The following is a 23,289-nucleotide window of genomic DNA, read 5'->3' on the forward strand; positions in this document are numbered from 1 at the left end:
GCATTCTCATTCTGACCCCATACTGAAAAGGTTGCCTTTCTTCGTGTCTTTGAGTCCACACTGCCTGGTATCCTACACGATATTTTGGATTTTCCCCACTCATCTCTCTCATGAGCTCTGAAGCACTGCTTGTTGTCATGGCTCTGTTACCCACACGCTTCTCTTTTTCTCAGACCCACTCTTCTGCAAGACACAAATATGAAAATAATTGCTAAGACTTGCTTTCTAATGGCTTTCTTTCATCTAATTAAATGTCAGTCTCATTCCCTTGTCCCAAGACAGTGCTACGCAAAGTTCAAACTTAAACACGAGCATTATAGAAAGATAATAAAATGACTTTCCTCCTCTCCCTCTTCCTCCAAAGCACATCCTTTCCTTTGTTCCCTTGAATTCCATGTTTTCTTGTTTTATTTTTAGATTGTCCAATAAAATCATATATTTTACGAAAAAAAATTTTTTTTTGTTCTTTTTTTCGGAGCTGGGGACCGAACCCAGGGCCTTGCGCTTCCTAGGTAAGCGCTCTACTACTGAGCTAAATCCCCAGCCCCACGAAAAATGTTTTGAGGTATCTTTAAATCATGAAAAGGCTCAAGTAAGCTAAGTCTCTTTTTTGGGGAGAAGTGCTTAAAATCTCTCTTTGAATATTCAGAATAAAATAATTAGGTATAGTCACCATGGTGTACAACATGTCTTGTAAACTTACTCTATTAACTGAAATTTTGTATTCAGTGTGTGTGTGTATGATGGTGATGGTGGTGATAGTGATCATGGTGATGGTGGTAGTGGTGATGGTGGTGGTGATCATGTTGATGGTGGTGGTGATGATGATGGTGGTGATCATGGTGATGGTGGTAATGGTGATGATGGTGGTTGTGGTAGTGGTGATGGTGTTGGTGGTGGTGATGATGGTGGTGGTGATCATGGTGATGGTGATGGTGGTGGTGGTGGTGATCATAGTGATGGAGGTGGTGGTGGTGATCATGGTGATGGTGATGGTGGTGGTGGTGATCATGGTGATGGTGGTGATCATGGTGATGGTGGTGATCATGGTGATGGTGGTGGTGGTGGTGGTGATGGTGGTGATGGTGGTGGTGGTGGTGATCATGATGATGGTGGTGATGGTGGTGGTGGTGGTGGTGATGGTGGTGGTGATCATGGTGGTGGTGGTGGTGGTGATGGTGGTGGTGGTGGTGATCATGGTGATGGTGGTGGTGGTGGTGGTATGCATACCAGTGCTTGCATCAGTAAAGCTAGAAGTCAATGTGATGAATCTTCCCCTATCGCTTTCTTCTTGATCTTTTGAGACAAGATCTCTCAGGGAATCTGGTGATTGGCTATTCTGGCTCACTAGCCACGCCACTGGGGTCCCTGCCCCTGCCTCCCTAGGCATCCCATGCTCATCGGCTTTTAAAACCGTGGCTGTGGACCAGCTCCTTGTGCTGGCTCAGTAAGCACTTTAACTACTGAGCTACCTTGCTGTCTCTGAATTTAACCTAGTGACTCCAGACCCACAGCTCTACTCCCTAGTTCTATAAATTCCACTGGTTTAGATTTCACAAGAGATTGATTATGCAGTGTAGTCTTGGCTGATTTCACTTATTAAAATGGCTTCAAGTCTTATCCATATTGTCATAGTCTATGTTTTCTCAATATTAATCTCTTCTGGGTCCACTAGAAAAGTCCTTTCTGGACGGGTAGTTGTGATGCATGATTGTAATCCCAACATCCAAGAGGCAGAGGCAGGTGGATCTCTGTGAGTTCAAGGTCAGCCTGGTCTAGAGAAATGTAAAAGATAAAGAAAATTCCATTATGGCCACGCCCCTATCACTTTGTATATTCTATCTTGGGATAGGAATATAGAATTATTTGCTCAACGAACAAATAATTTAACATCTGCAAAATGGCGCCTATGCCCAGAGTAATGTAACGGAGCACTTTGCTGATGAATTAGGGCATGTTTCTGAAGTTGGAGGATACTCCCTTAGACATTAACTGCGGTAACAAAACATCCCAGCTTACTGTCTGAAAACAATTTAAATTATCTCTCAAGGTTTCTGCCAACCAGGAATTCAAGAGTTCAGTTGGGTGCTCTGGCTTAGGGTTCAACACAAAGCTGCAAACTCTAGCGGGGTTCCCTGCTGTCTTTCAGCACCCTTCACTCACCTGGGGGGCAATTCGGCTTGGTCAGTTGCTTCCTCTCTAAGACTCCAGAAGCTGACGAACTTCTCCATGACATGGCTGCTGGCTTATCCTGGTGCAGGCGATTGAGGAGAGACGGGGCAGACACTGCCTTTATGAACTGTCCTTCCACGATACCTTTCTCTCTTCTGCCAGTCTGTATTATCCACAAAGACAAGCCCTGATTCCATACGGAAGGGCAGTGCTGTAGATAAGCTTAGGTGTCAGAGCGAACTCCTGGGCTATACTCTGGACTCTGGCCAACCAGAAGAGCCAGTCAATGAGCACCAGATTCACACGGGGTTGTCAACCACCAGATACAATTGCAACAAGCATACTATGCAATGCAAAGTGGCTCAGATGAGGTTAAAGTACACAGTAGGTCTGCAGATAGAGAAGTTCTGAGGTTAACTTTTAGCCACGGCGGTCTTCTCCAAGACTACTACTACTAGCTTATTTTTCGTTCTGATCTCTTTAATATCCTGGGGGTGTCCTCCAATTGGATCGCAGGTTGATGACTACAGTGTGGCTTCAGAGGTCAAAGGGCAGACATCCACAGAGTGTGTGTTGGGGGGAAATGGCAAGTGTCAATTCTGTGAGTCAGTTTCATTAAGAAAGATAACTTCCTGGAAACACTGCAATGATATTTCATACTCCACTGATCAGCGTCAAGGAACTTAAATCATGTTTAAAAAGTACCTTATGCAGTGAAACCATGTATTTGTAAGCCATGTTGTGTGCAAGGCATGCTTGCCTCCACAAGAATAAAATTCTGGTGCCCCTTAGGACATTTAGCCCTAAAGAACATTTCAATTTACAGATATTTTAGTATAATTGTTCAATGCTATTTGGACTGTAAAACTTTCCAGGGAACACTGTTTCTGTTTCCTCCCTAAAAGTGAGGGAGGGCTAATTTAGGTGCTTTTTGTAATGGTCATTGTAGGCATTTCCGTGGTCCCCTTGCTAGGCACAGGGAAGAATGACAGTAAAGAGAAAGGGTTTATGGACCTAGTTCTTCCACCGACACCTGCTAATCAGCAATAAAAGGGTTGAAAGGTACACTCATCCACCACAGGTTGACAGAATGCTCACACTTAGAAGGAAAAGCTAATCGAGAAAACAAGGAGCGTGCACTCTTGAAATGTTTTACGGTGCTACATCCGATTGCTTTGAAAACAAAATCTCAGATAATCGCAATTTTCCAAAATCTGTTTTTAAGATCGGGTTACCAGTATTCTTGTTCGAAGAAAAAGACAAGTATTCATCGATATATTGTGCCTACTTTGAAGCCACAATGGGCTGCCTTCTTGGCCTTCACTCAGTTCCGTGATCTTTGAAGGAAAGAAGGCAAAGAAATAAGGATTCATTAACATACCTTCAATTCTGGTTGGGGTGGGGGGACTACGGGCTTGGGTCTGAGATTGCTCACAGAAACTCTACTCTTGGTAGAAATCTTTGGCACGATTCGGTCTCATGTAGATGCCTGCATCTGGTTTCGAGTAAAACCTCTTTGGGGACAAATGGAGCTAACACCACTTCATTCGCCTCCAATTTAGCCAACACTAACCCGGGTGAACCGTTCGGAACCAACCCGTGGCTAAAGCTGTTAAATCTGTTTCCTTGAGGTGAACCATGCACACACAACACACCCCACCCCTTTACAGCCAAAGAATGCCATGGCCATCTGTCACCTCTGGGTGAGCAAGGTCAAGCTCCTCAAAATTCCTGCCTGGGGATAAATTACGTGAGGCATATTTCTGGACGTGGAAAAAGAAATATTATTTATTTCCCTGGCGAGGGGGAGGTAATCCAGATCGGGCTTTGTCTAGGCGACCGTCGGTTCCCTCAGGGAGCCTCAGTCATCCACCCCAACCACTCCTCCCTCCGTCCAGCTCTATCCAGAAGGTGTGGGATCCGTGTGGAGCTGAGGTGTCGAGGCTGAGGCCGCGGCGACCCGCAGGCGAAGGCGAAGGCGCCAGTGCGCCCTGCTCGCCTCTCAGGATGCCAGGCGGCCACACATTAGGTCTCCCCGCAGGCGTCCGGGCCAGCGCGAGTTGCTGGGGAAGTCAGGGCCCAGGGGAAATCGGCCTTGGTTTCCCCAGGGAGGGCGGGGCTTACGCGGCGGTTTCCCCGGGGAGGGCGGGGCTTGCGCAGAAGCGCGCGGGCGGGGGCGGGGCTGCTTCCCAGGGGAGGGAGGAACCCGCTCAGAGGCAAACGGGCGGGAAGGGGCGTGGCCAGTGCCGCGCAGCCTCAGTAGGTCTCCTGAAAAATTTCCACTGAGGCTGCGGGCGCCAAGGCCCGGCGAGGCGCGGACAGCCCCTGCGCAGAGCGCTTCTGCGCAGAGCGCCTCTGCTCGTCCAGCGCCCACGTGACGGCGACTCACTCGGTCCCGCCTTCCTCCCGTGCGCGTGGCGGGGAGGGATGGAAGGGACAGGGAGCCGCGGTGGGGAGCCAGCGACACGGGGAACCTAGAGAGTCGTGATCCTCAGGGCTGATCCTCTGAGGAAAGCCGCTCCGGGAGGCCCGACCCCGTTTGCAGGGCCGCGAGGGGCTGTGGGAGGCCGCGAGGGAGCGAGGCAGCCGCAGCATCTGCACGTGCCCGCGCTCGGGGCGAGCTTGCACCCCTGCGAGCAGGGCTTCCCGGGCTCGTCACGCTAAATCCCCGGACCCACGAGGAAAGGCCCCGAGGCTTGGCGGGGTGGTTCCACATGCTTCCCAGTGAGCATTTGAAAGTGGCATTCAGAAGAACTGCTCTCGGGCTTCTTTGTTGAGAATACGTTAGGTAGACATTCCGCCCTTATCTTGGCCCTAGGGAGGAAGAGTTATTTATTTATTTATTTATTTATTTATTTATTACAGAAATGCTGCGAGCGTTTCATCTCGTGACATTTTAGATTCTTTCTAGTAATTGTGACCTTTTTTGTCCTTTGAGTCATTCCATCAAAGTCTAGGAAGGAAAAAAAAAACCGACCGGGAAATAAACACAAAGACAACACACACGCCTCTTTTTTTTTCTTTTCTTTTTTTTAACCTGCTGACTTTCCTGGGAAGAAATCTTCGAGGTGAATATGTTGGGTTCAGATTTCTCCACAGCCGTGCCCGGGGCCCTTTTCTCTCCCAAAGTGGAGCAAAGGTCAGCATGGCGAAAGCTGCCAAACCTGATGGATGCCTCCGCCCACCCCCCACGCATTTTATTTCTTACTTGTTCTGATTTTTTTTTTTTTGGTTCTTTTTTTCGGAGCTGGGGACCGAACCCAGGGCCTTGCGCTTCCCAGGTAAGCGCTCTACCACTGAGCTAAATCCCCAGCCCCCTCTCCCCCCTGTTCTAGCCACCTCAGACATCAGGCCTGCATGCGGAGCAAAGACATACCAACAGGCCAAACACCAAAACTAAAAACAGTGAAAAGACCTTTTTCTATTAATTGTTTTAATTGTATTGGAATATTTAAATTTACCTTTTAGTTGTGTTCTTTTATTAGCTTTCCTGAAGTCTATTTTAGAGAGCCATCTAAGTTTGATTTGTATAGAAATCCACACAATTTAACAAAGAACTCAAGAAGTCATGCATTCCAAAGCAGCGTTAAGTTTTTTTTCTTACGAAGAAGCCTATTGAAGTGTCTGACCTAGGAACTTACTTTCTCCAGGCAAGTATTTGCTTTCCTGTAACTCCAGCTTCTAGCACATGGAGAACAAGCCAGGAAAATGAGGCTCTTATATTTTCGTCATTCAATAAATTTATATTGATTGATGTGTACTCAAGAAGTGAGCACCCTTGAAAGGGTCAGTGATGTAATCCAAGCAAAAGGAAATTTCCATGAAGCACACATAGGAGATAGGAATATATATATACACACACACACATACACACACACACACACACACACACATATGAACAGCCAGATACATCTGTTTCTTCTCTCTCCCTCCCTCCCCCCACCTCTCTTTTTCTGGAAGTTTCTTTTCCTGACTGATGTAGGTTGGGTTAGAAGCCTCTCTTGGGTGCTGGCCCCTTTGGAAGTTACTACCACAGAATTTTCAAGACCCATCCACCGGGCTTTACTTCTGACTAAGTACCACGAAAGGCAGGCACTCTTCCCGGTCCACACGATGTCCGGCTGCTCACCACAGTTGTCTGTTCTGAAGTTACTGTATGGGGCTGAGCGGTTCTTGTTGAAAGGATGAGCCAGCACAATTCATCAGCATCATCCTACTAGAATGTGATGTAGAATTCACTTGTAACAGAAATCATGAGGTGAATGCACTTGGGTGTGTAGTCCCTGCTTAGCTTTGGCTCATAATGAACGATGTCCCCCACCCCAACTTCCTTCTTCTTCACATTGCTTTCTGATTATTCACCTATCTAATCAGCCTTCCATCCATCCATCCACTCATCCATCCCTCCACTCATCCATCCATCCATCCATCCATCCATCCACTCATCCCTCCCTCCCTCCCTCCCCCATCCCTCTCTCCTTATCCTTCCCTCCCTCCCTTCCTCTTTACCCCTGTAAATAGTTGATACTGGGGTTGTATTTTGACTTTGTACACACCTCATTGCCCTGTCTTGTGTCTCACAAACGATCGTCTTTTTTTTTTATATGGCAGCTTTTAGAAACACTTCTATATATGTGTGTGCACCTGAGTAATGTGTGTGCACTGTGTGTGCAGTGACAGCACAGGTCAGAAGAAGGCTCGGTACAGTTGTGAGCCGCCATGTGGGAGCTGGGAAGCAAGCCCAGGGCTGCTTCGAGTGTAGTGAGTTAACTGCTGGGCAGTCTCTTCAGCCCTACACGTGATCTTTTTTTGTTAAAGAAGAAGAAATAAAAAACAATCTCTGAAAAAAAATGTTTCATGTCTAATTACCTCACTCCATTGCCAGTGAATGGCTTGAGATTAGCTATAACCTATGTGCAACGGCCGCAGCCTCACCTCACAGATTAGTCTGTAGACCGGTACACCGGAGAGTTTCCCACCGCTGAAGAGCTGCTTGATTATGAATGAATTAAAAACTAAAATAAAAACTTAAGTTCTCCACTAGCATGAGCGACATTTTTAAGAGCTCAGCTGATTTAACTATTTGAGCTTTTAGTTGATACAACCTGTGGGAGTTTCACCCTTCCTCCATGTTGGTTGTGAGGAGTAAACTCTGGTCATGGAATTTGGAGGCAACGACCTTTATGTGCTGGGCAATTTACCAGTCCTTATTTACTTTTTGTAAGGGTCTCCGGCCACGCTGTCCTTGAACTCACTCTGCAGTGAGTGGAGGGTGACTGCCGTACCTCCTGGGTGTTAGGATAACAGATGTGCACCATCAGGCTTAAGTAGATCACAGATACTCAAGTGTTTGAGTGTTCAGCCTTAGCACCTTCTGGAATGCTACATTCCTATTTTCAATGTCTGATATCTCATAAATAGCCAACCTTTTCTGCTGACAGCACTGTTTAAGTTAGTGACCATTTGAACACATTTAGGGGGGACGAATGGTTTCAGAATATTCTTCTTTGTATTCTTTTCAAGTGAAAATTCACCCTAATTAATCGAATCACTTTCTTTTTTCCTATTTAAATGTACTGTGGTGGACTTGACTCCCTGTACAAATCTGACATTCATTAGATTTGGCTGTGCCCTTTAAACTTACATATTGGGAAACCAAAAAAACCCGGCCGTGTTGGTAAAGGACAACTGCCAGATAGTTTTAGGCAGACCAAATATATATTTAATGACATCATACGTGGATGCAGACAGCTCTTGATTTACAAAACACCCTCCTTAGAAGCTTCCTAAATATAAACATACTGTGTGCCTTTTTAAAAATCCAGGGCTAGGGGTTGGGGATTTAGCTCAGCGGTAGAGCGCTTGCCTAGCAAGCACAAGGCCCTGGGTTCAGTCCCCAACTCCGAAAAAAAGAAAAGAAAAAAAAAAAAAAAAAGAAATCCAGGGCTGGAGAAACAACTCCGCTCTTGCAGAGAACCTGGTTTAGTTTCCAGTCCAGCACTCGCACAGACACTCAACGTTTATCTCGGATTTACTCCTAGGAGATCTGATGCCCTCACACAGACAGACATGCAGGCAAAGTACCAACACACATGAGATAAAAGTAAGTGTATCTCAAAAAAAAAAAAAAAAAAAAGGAAAAAGAAATCCTTTTTCTCTCCAAGATAGCCCCGCTGTGTAAAGAACCTTGTAGACTGAAAAGCAAGGCCAGCAAGATGGCCCAGAGGGTAAGGGCGTTTGCTCACCAGTCTGAGGACTCGAGTTGGATCCCTGGAACCCACAGGCTGAAGGAGAGAACCACTTCTGAAGGTTGTTGAGAACTACCTGGCAATGCTCACGCACGTGCACGCGAGTGTGCATACACACAGAGGAAGAAATTATAATTCAAAATATGTGTAGGTTGAGCTGTGCTGGTTCAGGAAAGAAGCTGTGGGAGACACTGGGGAATCTGGAGGTTATTTCCACACCAGGGCCCGTTTGCTCATGTGGTAACCCCCTCATAAAATTAGTTTAGTTGTGACTCCACCCCACCCTCCAACCAGGGCACTCTGCTTCCTGCCCCGTGTACCTACCCATGCTCCTGTGTCTTTAAACGATCCAATTTCACGAGGACTTCAGTTCCGCTTCTGCCATGCTGGCCCTGTGGCTTTGGGTAGGTTTAGCTAGTTTCTCTGAGCGCCAGCTTTCTAAATGGTAGAAGAGGAACGTGCCAGAGGGCAAGAATTAAAGACAGAATTAAAATGCAGATGAGAAAAGTTGGGGCTGGAGAGATGGGTCAGTGGTTCAGGGCAATGACCACTCTTTCGGAGGACCCAGGTTCAAGTCTCAGAACTCACATGGCAGCTTTCAACTGTCAGTGACCCCAAGAGCTGACACCCTCACACAGGCATACAAGCAGGCAAACCAGCATTGCCCATACAATATGGATAAATAAATTATCAGGTCAGAGAAGTCATGTATTCAAGAGATTGTGAATAATCGCAATTTGGTTATTATAAATAATCATAAAAATCCAAGACCCGGGGTTGGGGATTTAGCTCAGTGGTAGAGCACTTGCCTAGCATGCGCAAGGCCCTGAGTTCGGTCCCCAGCTCCGAAAAAAAAAAAAAAAAAAAAAGAAAAAAAATCCAAGACCCATCCCCTCTTCCAGGATCAAGTTGCTATCGGTCAAGTGCGCATGATAGGAATCTGGTCCATCAAAAATTCGATGTTGATTGCCAGTGGTGCCCTGTGGTAAGTCAGAGAGCTAATAAAGGAGCTGATGGTGAGAAACAACACCAAGCAGAAAACCAGTTCCAGCAGGAAGGCACTGAGGGTACAAGGCACGGTTTCCTTTAAGGAACGGAGTCAATTGCTTGCGTTTTCTCCCTCCTTCTTCCTGTTTCATTGATTATTCCTAAGGCTAGCTTTTCTACTGTACACTCAAATCCATCTGACAGAGCATGTTTTTTTTAAAAACCCTGCCTGGCTTACTTTGGTTTTCTAGTAGCCTTTTGCTGATGGAGCTACTGTGAAGGGCAGATTCAAAGTATAGTTGGTGGCCAGAGGGTGGCCAGAGGGAAGCAGTGGCATGGTTACTGCCGATGTCCCTGGCCCCTCCAAGTCAGAGGGGCCAAGTCAAGCAAAGTGAGCAAAACCAGAAAGTAGGGTGCTGGGTGTGGGGAAGGAGGCAACGGTGGTGTCTGAGGCTGACATCTACGCTCTGACGACCTTAGAGCTAAGCGAAGTACCACAGAGTGACCAGGGGGCTGTGCCCAGTGTCCCATCCGAAGTGGCAGCAGTAGGTTGGCTCTGGAACTTGTTCTGTTAACTACTATAATAGCAAACCTCAGACTCTCTGGTCTCAGGAACACCTTGTTTTCTTCAAAGTTATCCAGGACCCAAAGAGTTTTGGTGATGCATTAGGAATGAAGACGGAGGAAGCAAATAGTTAATTCGTTCAAAAATAGCGATGAACTCATGCTAACACAAATAGTGCTTTAAGACGAAAAGAGGGCATGTCATTGTGCCTTGCGTAATCTCCAATAGATCGGATGTTCTTGTCTCCCTTCCCACATATATTTACGGTTCAGCAAGAAGACTTCGAGTCAGAGCTTTGTGTGCACAGCACACATGCAGGCAAACTACTATTTCAAATACTTAAAATAAAAACAAAAACAAAAACAAAAAGCAGCCAGAACCAAAGCTGCGAGTGGCAAGGGAAGTAAACTGAGAAGGATTCTGAATTATGCATGGTTGCATCTAAGGCTAGGGAGATGGAGCACATATTGTGGGTTGGGCCGCTGGGTAGTGGCAGGAATGGGGATAGAAGCCAAGCCTCTGCCTACTCTTTCCTACCCATGCCATGCTGTGGACGTTCGTAATCTATCCTCTCCACCATTAAAGGAACCCTTGCCTCCCAGAGGACACATGCCATGCCTCGTTACTGCCTCTGTGAACATTCTTTCCTGCCCAGGTTGCCTCTCCCCCAAAGCTTGGTCTGCTCCCTATTTGGTTAGGACTTGTTTCAACTCCTTTCTAATTCCCCTTCGTTTCACAAACATCGAGGAGCTGGGTTTGATACTGGAAAGAGAACTGGCAGCTCCGTGATGTGCGAGACCATGACCTTGTCCTTGTCATCTGCAGGCTACTATGCCTTTCTTAGGGATGAGCATGTTTTGGTCCCCAGGTTTTCAAGATGACCACATTCCCGCCGACACAATGCCCGGCCGTTCTGGCATTTGAACTTGCTACTGAAAAAGGGTGAAGTCCAGGACACATACACAGTAGGGGGTGGACCATGGTTGGCTGTGTGAACTCCTTATTATACAACAATTCCAGAAGAAAGTGATTCCAGATGTGCTGTCAGCAAGTACACAGGGAGGATGCTTTTAGCCCACTAGGCTAAAATCCACTTGCAGCATTTGAGGAAAGCCCAAAGTTAACGAATGCGTTAGTAATCTTTAGTTACTTCAAACATTTGGTTCTCTGTTTAATTTATGTTATTTCAAGTTCACCTCAAGTGAGAGGATCATGATTGGAGCTCTATAAAACATATGCACGTATGTACACATGTTCTCACACACACGTCTTTGACAATAAAGGAAAAGTGTTCATGTGGTGAACTGGATTAGATGATTAAGTTCTGTTGTCCTGGAAATTGCATTTAGAAAAGTTAATACTCGCAGTAGTCATTGTAATTTCAAAGAGTCGATCAACTTCATGGCTAGGACCTCTCTCCTTTCTTGGGTGGAGGGGTGAAAGAAGATGAAAACATTTTCCTTCCTAAGTTTCATAGCCTTGGGACCAAAGGTGGTGGAGGCCTTTTCTGATTATTTATGTTTTTTGAGAGTATGGGATATTTGCAATTGCTTGAGCCTTCAGGGTGTGTGTGTGTGTGTGTGTGTGTGTGTGTGTGTGTGTGTGTGAGAGAGAGAGAGAGAGACAGAGACAGAGACAGAGACAGAGAGACACAGACACAGAGATACACAGAGAGAAAGAGAGCATTTTGCTTTCAAATAATTTAGTTTTGTCTGGTGGAGGCAATGGAAATGTTTTTAACTGATCTTTTAAGTACCTTAGTTGACAATGACATATCCTGGTATACTCCTTGATATGCTATTCATATATGGCTTTAAGGAAAAATATTGGACCATACAGTCTTCAGTGGCCCCTGATTATTGACTAGAGGGAATTCCTCCACAAGACACCTCGATGTGCCAGGCACTAGATTTAGACTCGATCCCTGCTGCTCCCTTTTCCTCGTTGTGTGCCTCGGTTTCACAGATGCAAAGGGTGTGTCCTAATTCTTGAGGATGTGTTGAGCCTGTGTTAGTGAAGAACCAGCCTAGATCTGGCTATGGCGGTTTGTACTGTAACCCTCGACATTCTTGGATGGGAGTGTATATGTGGAGAATCCGCCTGAACCAAACTAAATGTCCAGCTCTGTGCCTGGTGTGTACTTTGCAACATATGACTCTTGGCTTAAATAAATTATAAAAAGGAAAGAAATTGAGAATTTGCCTCCGTTATCCTACAACCCCACACCATCTCAGCGACTGAAAGTTAAAAGACATTGAAATTGGCGCTCGGAAGTAATTCTCCTTGGGGCCACTGCTGGAGGGTAAGAAGGTGAGGAGGGTACAGCAGTAGAATACTGTGACCTTGACTCGAGACTCAGCATGTCGGGCAGATGTGGGGCTGGGTAGCTTGCTACCAGACAAGTTATTCACTGTATTTACAACGGGAGAGAAGGACTCTTGTTGTCCCTGGCCAGGAGAAGGACTGCAGTCCATGTGTGGACTGTGCCACTCTTTTGGGTGGATAAAAGATTGTGGATTTCCTTTGGAAGTTTAGGAAGTTACGTCCAGCAGCCAGGCTAGCCCGGTAGCCTATGCAATAGTGTGTGACAATTAGCTTTGTGCTGGAGACTTTTGCTCAGAAAGTACCTTTCCTCCTGGCTCATACAGCCCCAACCTAGAGTCCAGGGAGTAGAAAGGGTGTGTGTGTGTGTGTGTGTGTGTGTGTGTGTGTGTGTGTGTGTGTGTGCAGACTGGCTTCCAGCTCACAGTGCTCCCCCATCCTGGAGTGCATGAGTACACACTCTACCCTTGGAGTGCACACTATGCATCCACACAGGAGCTGAGAAGACAGTTGCTGCAGTTCTGGGGTCAGCACCGTTCATTTTACTCCAGCTCAGTCAGAAAAAGAGCTGGTTGCACTTTGTCATCAAATCCAACAATGATTATTATTTATGTTAATCCCCAAGGGTATTGTTGCTGGCCTAGGACTTCTGGAGTCTGACTAAGCCCCTTATTTTAGGTTTAAGGTCCTGCGTGAGTCAAGAAACAGAGAGAAGGGCAGAGGAATAGATCATTTTAGTTCCAAGGCACATTTCTCTGAGGCCATCGCTGCCTCCTGCACCTCTGTGCTTTCAGTTTTTTTTTTTTTTTTTTTTTTTTTTTTGGTTCTTTTTTTCGGAGCTGGGGACCGAACCCAGGGCCCTGCGCTTCCTAGGTAAGCGCTCTACCACTGAGCTAAATCCCCAGCCCCGCTTTCAGGTTTTTTAAAAGTTGACTTTTAAAAAAAGATTTATTTATATTATGTGACTACTCTCTCGTCCTCGTTAGACACACCAGAAGAGGCCATTGGATCCCATTACAGATAATTGTGGTTCCTGGAATTGAACTCAGGACCTCTGGAAGAGCAGTCAGTGCTCTTAACCACTGAGCCATTTCTCCAGCCCCTGCTTTCAGATTTTAAACTGTGTGTTTTTCCCCAAGAGGTCAGCAGTGTTGGGAAGCCCTGGCTAACGCCGGTCAGTTTATTGACACAGGATCCGAAGCGGCCTTGTGAGGTCTACGGGTTTTGGCTTCTGTCGTTTCTCATCTAATATTTCTTTTCAGTATTATCGCAGTTGAATTTCTCACTGGACACACAGTGGATTAAAATCACATTTCACTTTGGATTTGACAGATGCAGCAGAAAGTCTGGGTTCTTTGACAGGACCTCCCCGGATTCCTCCCTAGGTAATGGGGTCCCCAGGCATCCGGAGATGAAAAGAAGCTAGTAGTGTCCCCTCTGGGTGTAATGCCTCTTGTGGGAAGGCACCCAGGGGTTTAGTAGTCCAGGGTGTGTTCTCAATGTCTAGGCCCACAGAGGTCTGCCTTTGTTCCTTTCACTGGCGCCCCCTTCCTGCCCACATCCTGTCCGTTCTGAAATGGGCGGTAGGAACCCTGCTGTTGTAGTCACTCAGTGTTTCAGTTTGCCTTCTACCACTGTGCGTGTCTGATGACCAAAAGCGACCTGGTCAGGAAAGTGTTCATTTCATGTAACTCCTTTTAGTCCGTAAGGAAGGGAGGTCAGGACAGGAACCTGGAGGAAGGGATTGAAGAGAAGCCAGGGGAGTTATGAGCGAACTGACTTATTCAGCTGGCTTTTTTGTATAACATAGGACCACCCGCCCAGGCGTGGCCCCACCCACAGGGAGGTGGCTCCTCCCACATCAATCACTAAGGAAAAAAAAATGCCCCACAGACTTGCCTACCGGCCCCTCACTTTGACAAAGCACTTTCTCAACAGTGGTTCCTTCTTCTCGGATGATTCTAGCATGTGTGAGGTTAATAAAAAGAAACAAACAAAAACAAATAGGAAAAAAAAACCCTCCAGGACACATGGTATAACTGTGCCTCTAGTAAAACTTGTTCCAATCAATTAATTAATTATGATAATTAACTATGACAGAGTCTCGTTACATAGCTAAGGTTAGGCTGAACACAAAAATATCTGTCTCATCCTACTCTGTGTCGGGAAAGACCGGCGTCTCACTGCAGCCAACTGTCCCACTTCTATCTAGAGCACCTTTTAAACGCATTACGGACTTAAGTATCAGGACCCTTTGAGAGGGCCGTGACAATTTCCTCTGCTCTTGCAAATCGGAAAGCCAAGGTTTACAGCTCCATAAACTGTGTTCTCCGAAGCCTATAGGAAGAGAACGAGGCTTGCTCCTTCATTGGTTAAAAGTCAGCTGTGCCTCTATGTCTCAGATGTGGAAATTTTAAAACAGTTTTGATCACTTAGTTACGTGTTACACAGTAGTGGCCTAATGTGGGAAATAGCAATAATTTGTCTCAACTTACTTTGAGCATCTTTTGTAATGATATAAAATTCTTAGAGTTTTCAGTTCAAGTTTTTTACACAGAGAGAGAGAGAGAGAGAGAGAGAGAGAGAGAGAGAGGGAGAGGGAGAGGGAGAGGGAGAGGGAGAGGGAGAGGGAGAGGGAGAGGGAGAGGGAGAGAGACTGACTGACTGACTTTCTTTTTTTTTTTTTTTTTTTTTTTTTTTGGTTCTTTTTTTTGGAGCTGGGGACCGAACCCAGGGCCTTGCGCTTCCTAGGCAAGCGCTCTACCACTGAGCTAAATCCCCAACCCCCTGACTTTCTTTTTAAGGGGATGGCAGTTAACACAGAGATTCACAACTGGCCAGAAAACAAGTGAGTGAGGAATGCCCAGTCCTAAATGGGACATCTGCTTCCCTAAGGCTTAGGAAATATCATAGGAGAAGATGTGGAAAGATTGCTAAGAGCCAAAGACTGGTCTGGGCCGCCACGCTCAAGACCCCACAGTAGCTGTGGCTGAACGAACAAGACCTGTACCAGATCAAGCCAATCAGAATCGCAGCATGAACTGGAGGGGGTAGAACCATAAAGGCCCACGTGAGCCAAGAGTTGGCTGTCTGCACTGGGAGAGTCAACTGTGCTGTGGCTTGCCCTGGTGCTGTTTGTACTCTGATGCTAATTCTGCTTCTTCGAGGTGGGCTGCCCCAACGAGGAGTCAAATAAAGGCTAGAGCCTGTGGTTGGGCAGTGGAAGGGAAAGGTGGGGCTGGAGGTTTCAGACACTGAGGGAAGAGTAGGGAACAGGGGAAGGAGGATGGAGCAGAACCACAGGACCTGGAGAAGCCAAGTAGTGAGGCTCTCATAGCTGGGGAGTAGAGTAGCACAGTGATAGGTCTGCCCAATCTAGGCATGAAGCTTATAAGTAGAATAGCTGAGCTGTGTGTGTTTTTATTCAGGCTTATTGGGGTAAGAGATTCTTGTAACACTGTTGTCTTTGGATTTGTTGCTCTTGGAAGGCTGCTCGCGCCCCAGTGGGTAATGCTACACCCATGCATATATGAGCGGCACTCACTTGGAAGTTTACTGGAGAGAAGGACATGAGGTTGGGAGGGTGACATGGTGAGGAGATCTGGGAGAAGTTGGAGAGAAGGGGGCGGGTATAATCAAAACACATCGTGTACATGCATAAAGTTCTCAAAGGATAAACGAAACAGGGTAAAGAGAAAAATATCTAGTGCCCGGAGCTGGAAGCACACCTGAGAGGCTGAGGCAGGAGGATCACGGATCAGGAGCTCAAGGTCGTCCTCAGCTATAGTTAGAGGGAGACATAAGACCTTGACTAGAAAGCCAAAGTGCAGAAGGAAATAGCAACCTGTTCCTAGAACGTCACAGACATTTTATACATTTCAGCGATGACTGAATTGTTGGCCACTTGTGATTGGTCTCCCTATGGGATTGGAGACGGGCAAAGGTCTGGGATTCGCTCTCTGCCCTTCCACTTGCAGCTGCTGCTGCTGCTGCTGCTGCCGAGACTGTGGTGAGGTAGTCCACATGGCTGCCCTGGTCAGCAGTCACCTTGCCTGCAAGTGTGGGGATCATGTTGAATAGCTCTCAAGACTGCTGCATGGGTCATCTGAAGTGTTTGCAAAGCTTGCTGTAAAATACACAGTGCGTAAAGTACACATTCACCGTTTGGTGAAGACGAATGGAGCAACTGTGATTAGATTGCTGTGCTCTAAGACAGGCATTGCTAAATACTGCTGTGTGTTAAGCGTGCAGAAGCTTATGAAGATATATATCTACCTAGTGCTGTGCGAGTCTTTCATTCTGACCGAGGCACTGACAAGAAACTTACTGACGTAAGAAAAAAACTAATTGAAGCCTCACCTCAGAAGTACGGCTAACGCCGAGGGCTTAGTGGAGCCGGTTACTCGGAGGTGGTACAGGACGCATAGATCGGTTTTCTGTCTTAACATCTAGATGTCTGTGGTGGGCCTTCATTCTCTGTCTTCAGGACCTACTGAAGCTGAAGCCAGACGATATTACTGATCAGGAGGGGAGGGCATTCTTAGCCATATTGCGATGGTCAGAAGACACTAACGGAAGACAGAAAACCAGAAGTCCGCCATAATTCATATAGTAATATGGAAATCATTTACATATAGCCATCATATATATAGTCAATAGAAATCATTTATTATTATTATTATTATTATTATTATTATTATTATTATTTCCGGAGCTGAGGATCGAACCCAAGGCCTTGCGCTTGCTAGGCAAGCGCTCTACCTCTGAGCTAAATCCCCAACCCCCAGAAATCATTTTTTGAAGATTGAGGAACATGACGATTTTGTGACTTATTTCTATATACAATTTAGTTGGCAGTCTACGTGACAATTAGGAGACTGCGCAATCTACGGTTAACCTTCATATGTGAACATTCAGCTGTGTAATCTGGAGCTTGGAACGTCTATGACGATACAGTGGCATTTCAGCAAGCCTACGCTAAATACGCCACAGGAGAGCAAGGGCCAGAACGGTAAAGGCAGTTTCGACGGACTAAGGGAGATTTGTACCTCACAGACACAGACTCGTGAAGCTGCGGTTACTGAAGTGGGATAGCAACAGGAGAGGCACAGCCGTGGGCTCATGCAACAGGATGGGGCTTAGGAAGCAGATCCTGGGGGTTGGGGATTTAGCTCAGTGGTAGAGCGCTTGCCTAGCAGGCGCAAGGCCCTGGGTTCGGTTCCCAGCTCCGGAAAAAAAAAAAAAGAGGAAGCAGATCCTGGGCTAGGGCGTAGATCAGTGGAAGAGGCCCTGCGTGGCATGTGTAAAGCCTTGAGTTGAGTTCCTAGCTCTGAAAAAAAACAAACAAAAAACAAAACAAACAAACAAACAAACAAACAAACAAAAACCAAGCGGACAAACGATCTACTTCCACCAACACATGGATACCCAAGATCTATGAGAGACGATTGAGGAGGTATGTTTTGTGATCCCAGGTGGATGACACCCAGCACAGGTCACAGCGCCTAATGTGGAGAAGCTCAGTAAACAGATGAAGCAGAGGGAGGCTGAGGGGAAGGAGGCAGGATGTTTGGGTTACTGACCTCCTGCTCTGTTCTTGGAATTGTGGGACTGCTTCTTCCTCGCTGTCGCAGTCTCAGGCGACCCAAAGGGTCTGTCAGGTCCAGTGCAAACTTCACGATCACAGAAGATTAGTCCCTATGTCTAAGGTTCTACTGTGAAGGAAGAGTTTTCATAACCGATGAATACATTTTACACACAAGTCACAAGTGGCCCTCTTAAAATAGTAAGTGCTAATTGAATGTTTAAGAAGTCTTTGAAGGTATAAATGGAAATGTGTTGGTATATTATGGGTGGCATGAAATGTCAGTTATTACTGCATGGGTTCAGTTCCACTGGCAAAGAAAGATGAGACTCGGTGTCCTGAAAAGATAAGATGTTTTTGTCAGGCGTATGGATAGTGATATTTAAAAAATGTGTTTATAAGACTGTGTTTTCGCTTTAATCCCGGGTGTGGGGATACGAGTCTGCTTCTGACTGACTCCAGCACTGACTGTGATCCGCTCCGTGCTCTAGCGGAAACATGGTTTTGCCAGTTGCAGATAGCTCCCGTGATTGCGTTTGGCATGCTGGGAGCCTTTCAGAGGGTCCATAAAGGCTAGAGCCCTGAGAGGCGAGGGGTGCTTGCTGGTCATTTAGGGGAGGTTGTTTGAGGCTTGTTAGTAGCCATGGTCAAAGAAGAAACGAAAGGAAAGAAATCAGATTCAGGGATTTTCCTAACTCCTCTCTCTCTCCTCTCTGCTTCTTTCTCTCCTATCCAGTGTCAGGGGGTGGTGCAGGGAGCGGGTAAAGGATGGGAAAAGAAGAATCCACAAAGTAGCGAAGACCAGCTACACGTATAAATATTCTAAATACATTTCGCAGCTCTATAAAGAAATCGGCGTTGTTTTTGCGTAGTAAATATTCATCCGCACTAAGCCAATCTTTTTATATGTATTCCCTCAAGCGTAGGAAACATGTGGCCTGTCCCAATGCTGGGAAAATGTGTGGTTACCTTGGCAACAGCATCTTTGTTTCTGCTTCCAAGCACCACCAGGTGATTTTAAGTCTAACAGCTCTGCGGCATCTGTGTTTCCACGGAGGAGACAAACTGCAGTCATGGGGTGGGGGTGGGGGTGGGGAGAGAAGTGAAATAGTGGAGGCTACTGAGGGTTTTTTAAACATGATTTTTTTATTTGCATTTTCACTGATGTTCTGCCTGTACATATGTCTGCAAAAGTGTCAGATCCCCTGCAACTGGCGTTACAAATGGTTGCGAGCTGCCATGTGGGTGCTGGGAATTGAATCTGGGACCTGTGGAAGAGCAGCGGGTGCTCCTGGACTCTGAGCCATCTCTCTAGCTGTGGCTAAAAGTCCTAACTCTGCAGTCTTGGCAGCATGCCCAAAACAGCTAAGACCCTTTCTTTAGGTCTCTAGACCTGTGAGACAGGAGCTCATAACTCTGAATGTTCACGTAGGCTGTAGCCTGTGAACATTTTCTTGCCCCTTACTTGAAATGTATTATTGTAATTGGAAAGTGCAACACTGTTTCAGCAGGCATCTAAGCCTTCTGACATTGTATCTGTCGCTGTGCCAAGCAACGTTCTATGAAGAAAATGGTGTTCACAGCTCCATTGTTTCTCGGTGCTCCTAATTTTCCCTACAGTTGAGAGCCTCATTAGATGCCTTGTATTTAAAAATAAAGGATTTATTTTTTACTCGCCTGTACGCATGTGTCTGTGTGAATATGCTCGTATGTACATAGGCGCCGACAGAGGCCAGAGAGCTCACCAGAGCCGATGGAGCAGCGGTGACCTACCTACCGTGGTTCTGGGGACTGAATCTGACTCTTCTGCAAGAGTTAAATGTTCTCAGCGGCTGAGCCATCTCCCCGGCTTCAGCAACCCCATGTTTTAAGAAACAGAGAGTGATGCAGACAGCTAGACTGAATACAAGATGTAGCAACATGGAGCCATTGAACCATTGGCAACTCAATGAACCATTTCCATGAAGCCAAGTGGGTGAAGGATGAGTAGGCTTGCAGAAGCAATGGGAGAAGCTGGACTGGGACACCTGGAGGATACGCATTAGTCAAGCTTTTCTCTAAAAAGAAGGAGAAGGGGGTGGTAGCTGGAGGGGGATGTAAACCAGGAGTTTTATGACAGCAACAGTTGTGCTTGTTGTGGTCATTGCTCCTAATCAGAGACTCGATGAGCGAAATCATTACAGCGCCCCTGACCTGCCTCTACAGCCGCTTCTGCTCTCTTCAGTCGTCTCTGTTGGCATTGTGGGTTAGGATTTGCATCTAGAAATTTCTGCATTCATCGCAGGGAAGCATCGACATACATAGACAAACAGACGCGGGGCAGGGGAGCCCATTTTGTTCACCTTTCGAGGGAGTCGAGGTGTGGGTGTTATTTAGCCTGAACGCAGCCCCTCGGCACAGTGATGGTAGCCGCTGCATTTGTCAGGTACGGTCCCCGGACACAGGGCTCTGATGGGTCTCAGGCAGTTGCTCAGTCTATGGTACAGTCTCAGGATCTGCTAGCCCAGGTCTACATCAAGGAAGGTTTTCCGTTTGCACAGATGCAGTTTGTGTGCAGTCTCTGGAGAGGAGCGTGTGTCAGTTGAAGCTCCTCCGTAACAGCAGACATTCCTTAAATGTTCGTTACACGGTGAGAGGAGAGGGGGCTTGAAGAATCGAAACAGCGCCTGTAATGGAGTCTGTTCAGATGGCACTTAACTATGTCTTAAAAATTAAAGTTTAGGTTAAATGGTGTTTTGAAAATAAAATGAATCAGGGCACGGTGGCCCACACGTTTAGTCCTAGTGTTCTGGATGCAGAGGCAGGGGAATCTCTGAGTTTGAGATCAGCCTTGTCTACAGAGCAAGTTCCAGAACAGGCAGGGCTACACAGAGAAAGCCTGTCTCAAAACACATAATGACAACAAAACTTTTTAGAGTGTTTGAAAACGCGTAAATGAAATGTTTTCAGATGCTTCTATGAGTCAGCAGTCCTCCTCCCCCCAAAACATTCCATCCCTCCACAGCACGAGTGCTCAGATGGATTTGTGGGCCTCTGCAACCTCCCGTCCCCCTAGGCCTTGCTCTTCTGTGGAAATATTCAGGCCAGGGTATGAGGAGAGTCAGTCATTCTGGAGAGTGAGATGGTGACTGTAGGGGCCTTTCCACATGTGCTGGATGTGTGGGGGTGGGGGAGGGTTAGGTGAGAGCTCGAATTAGTCACATGAATTATGAGTTTATTTGGATCCTGGGGTGCTGCTGCCCTAATCAGAGCCAGCAAATCCTGCAGCCAGCTTCAACACCGCCACCGTTTCTGTCTCCCTTGTATAAAAGTTCAGGCCAAAGTACAAACCACAATCCTCCCTTTCTTGGTTTTTTTTTTCATGCAACAACTATTTTAAGATAAATTTAAATGTCAAACCTTCAAGCTCTTCGAACAGAAGAGGCTTCAGCTCCTTCAGTTCACAGCCCAGCTAAAAAATTCCAAAAGCAATTCTGACGAAGGTGCAAACCTTCCCCCCAGAGGTCTCCTTTTCACCGAGCTCAAGTTTCAGAAGGAAGCAGAATTGCTACCTCGGAGAAGCAGGATCTCAACAGTGGCACCTTCGTGTGAGGAGAGGCTCGGGGTCCAGCCTGTAGAGGCTTTATGCAGTGTCAGTAAGCACCGTGCCCACACTGGTAGGAATAGTCAACATGGACCTAAACAGACACACGCATAAAAAGCCACCCCAGACACAGCAATGGGTGTGCCCCTAGCTCGTCTGCAGGGAGAACATGGCACCTTTTCCTAAGTGCTTTATTATGTACAGATTTCAGGTTGAATACACACTGGGTTTTCGTAGTCGGGGCGTAGAAAACATAGTTTTAATCAGTTCTGGACAGCAGGAAAACTTCCTGAGGGCTTCTAGAATGTTGGTTCTTCAATCGACAGATGTTTATTGATAATAAAAGACAGGAAGCTATACAATATGAGTCTAACTTCAAAGACCTTGAAAGGTGGGACTATTCTTTAGGGAGTCTGGTGAGCCAATGTTTAAGAGAACTTTCAGGCGGCTATGAGAGGAAAGCAGAATGCCGTGAAGAACAAGGAGGCCAAATTACCAAATGAGAAAGGCCGTCCAGGCCATCTACGGAAGTCTCGAGGTAGAAATAACTGGACCAGGAACAGCACTCCGCCTTCATTAGACTATTGTCTCTTCGGTTGTGGAATGTATTCCAACGGACTCTTGAGAAAGCGATGAAAATTACGGGTCTAGCTGTATCTGCCTGGCCTTCCATTTTCGCACAGCTCATCAGGGGCTTGGGATGGAGACCATGGCTTTATTTATATTTTAGAGCTTGCCCAGTTCCAGTTACTGTGTGTGTGGCCGACAGTGACTTACATTCTCGTCTCCTCTCAGGATCACGTGTGTTGTCTGAACACCTTCCTGGTTAGCATTGTGCCTACGGCACAGGAGGCCTAACGCCGATGTCACCGCTTGCCTGCCCACATTAGTCCCTGTCAGGATAAGACAGCATCTTCCATGGACCCTGAGTTTCATCCCTGACACAGTATAAACAGGGCATGGTAGCTCGTGCCCATCAGCTCAGTACTCATCAGGTAAAGACAGGAGGACCAGAAGCTCACGAAAGGCCGTTTGAGTGGCAGACATGTTTGTTTACACCTATTCCTATACAAGGTAAAGGAATTTTGGGTTAAGAATTACCAAATTTCAGGGTATGAATTATGTATGTGTTTATTCTTACTCCTTTTCTCTCGGTTCGTATCACTCCGGCGTATCTTATTATCTCTCTTACATTATCTGTTGTTGTGTAACGAGAAACAGTCAATTCACAGTGGTTAAAAGAACAGTGCCTTAGCTGGATTCTGTGGGTTGGTTGGCCTGGGGCAGACAATTCTTCTCCACATGACGATGGCTGGGTCATTCCTGTGGCTTGGGAGCGTGCCTGGGCTGGAGGTACAAGATTGCATTACATCTCAAAATAGCTCAGGTTGGAGGTGTAGCTCGCCAAGCATGCATGAGCCCTGGGTTTCATCCCTGGTACTGTATAAACACTGCATGGTAGCTCATGTCTCTCAGCTTGGTAAAGAGAGGAAGAAGCTCAAGGTTGGCCTGGGTTAGAGACCCTGTTTGAACAGCAACAATAACAAAAAGAATAAACCACCCCAGACCGTTATTATGGTTCAAGGGTTGTTCCTTCCGAATTCCCACGTTGAGACTTTACATCTAACGTGATGCTATAAGAGGAGAGGCGTTTAGGACTCAGTTAGGTCGTGGGGCCTCTGCTTTTCCTTATAAGGCACTGGGGACCCCCCCTGCTGTGTGGGTATGCTGCAAGACGGTGTCATTTAGGGATCAGAGTGAACTTTCACCAGTTATTAATCTTACAGCACCTCGGTCCTGGCCTTTCCAGCCTACACTTCTGTGAGAG

The 23,289-nt window shown here is 46.6% G+C and overlaps 1 long non-coding RNA gene and 1 pseudogene across 1 annotated transcript; both read right to left on the bottom strand.

The window, feature by feature from the left end:
* Window positions 1-673: 673 nt before the first annotated feature.
* Window positions 674-23,289, bottom strand: part of LOC120093719 (basic proline-rich protein-like) — a 193,081-nt pseudogene continuing 170,465 nt past the window's right edge.
* Window positions 3,933-9,292, bottom strand: LOC134479565 (uncharacterized). The gene is made up of 2 exons (XR_010053076.1): window positions 8,418-9,292; window positions 3,933-4,986 (listed from the first exon to the last, which is right to left on the bottom strand). It is a non-coding gene; the product is annotated as an uncharacterized LOC134479565 (long non-coding RNA).

The sequence above is a fragment of the Rattus norvegicus genome, chromosome 7 (genome assembly GCF_036323735.1).
Source record: "Rattus norvegicus strain BN/NHsdMcwi chromosome 7, GRCr8, whole genome shotgun sequence".
Classification (NCBI taxonomy): Eukaryota; Metazoa; Chordata; class Mammalia; order Rodentia; family Muridae; genus Rattus; species Rattus norvegicus.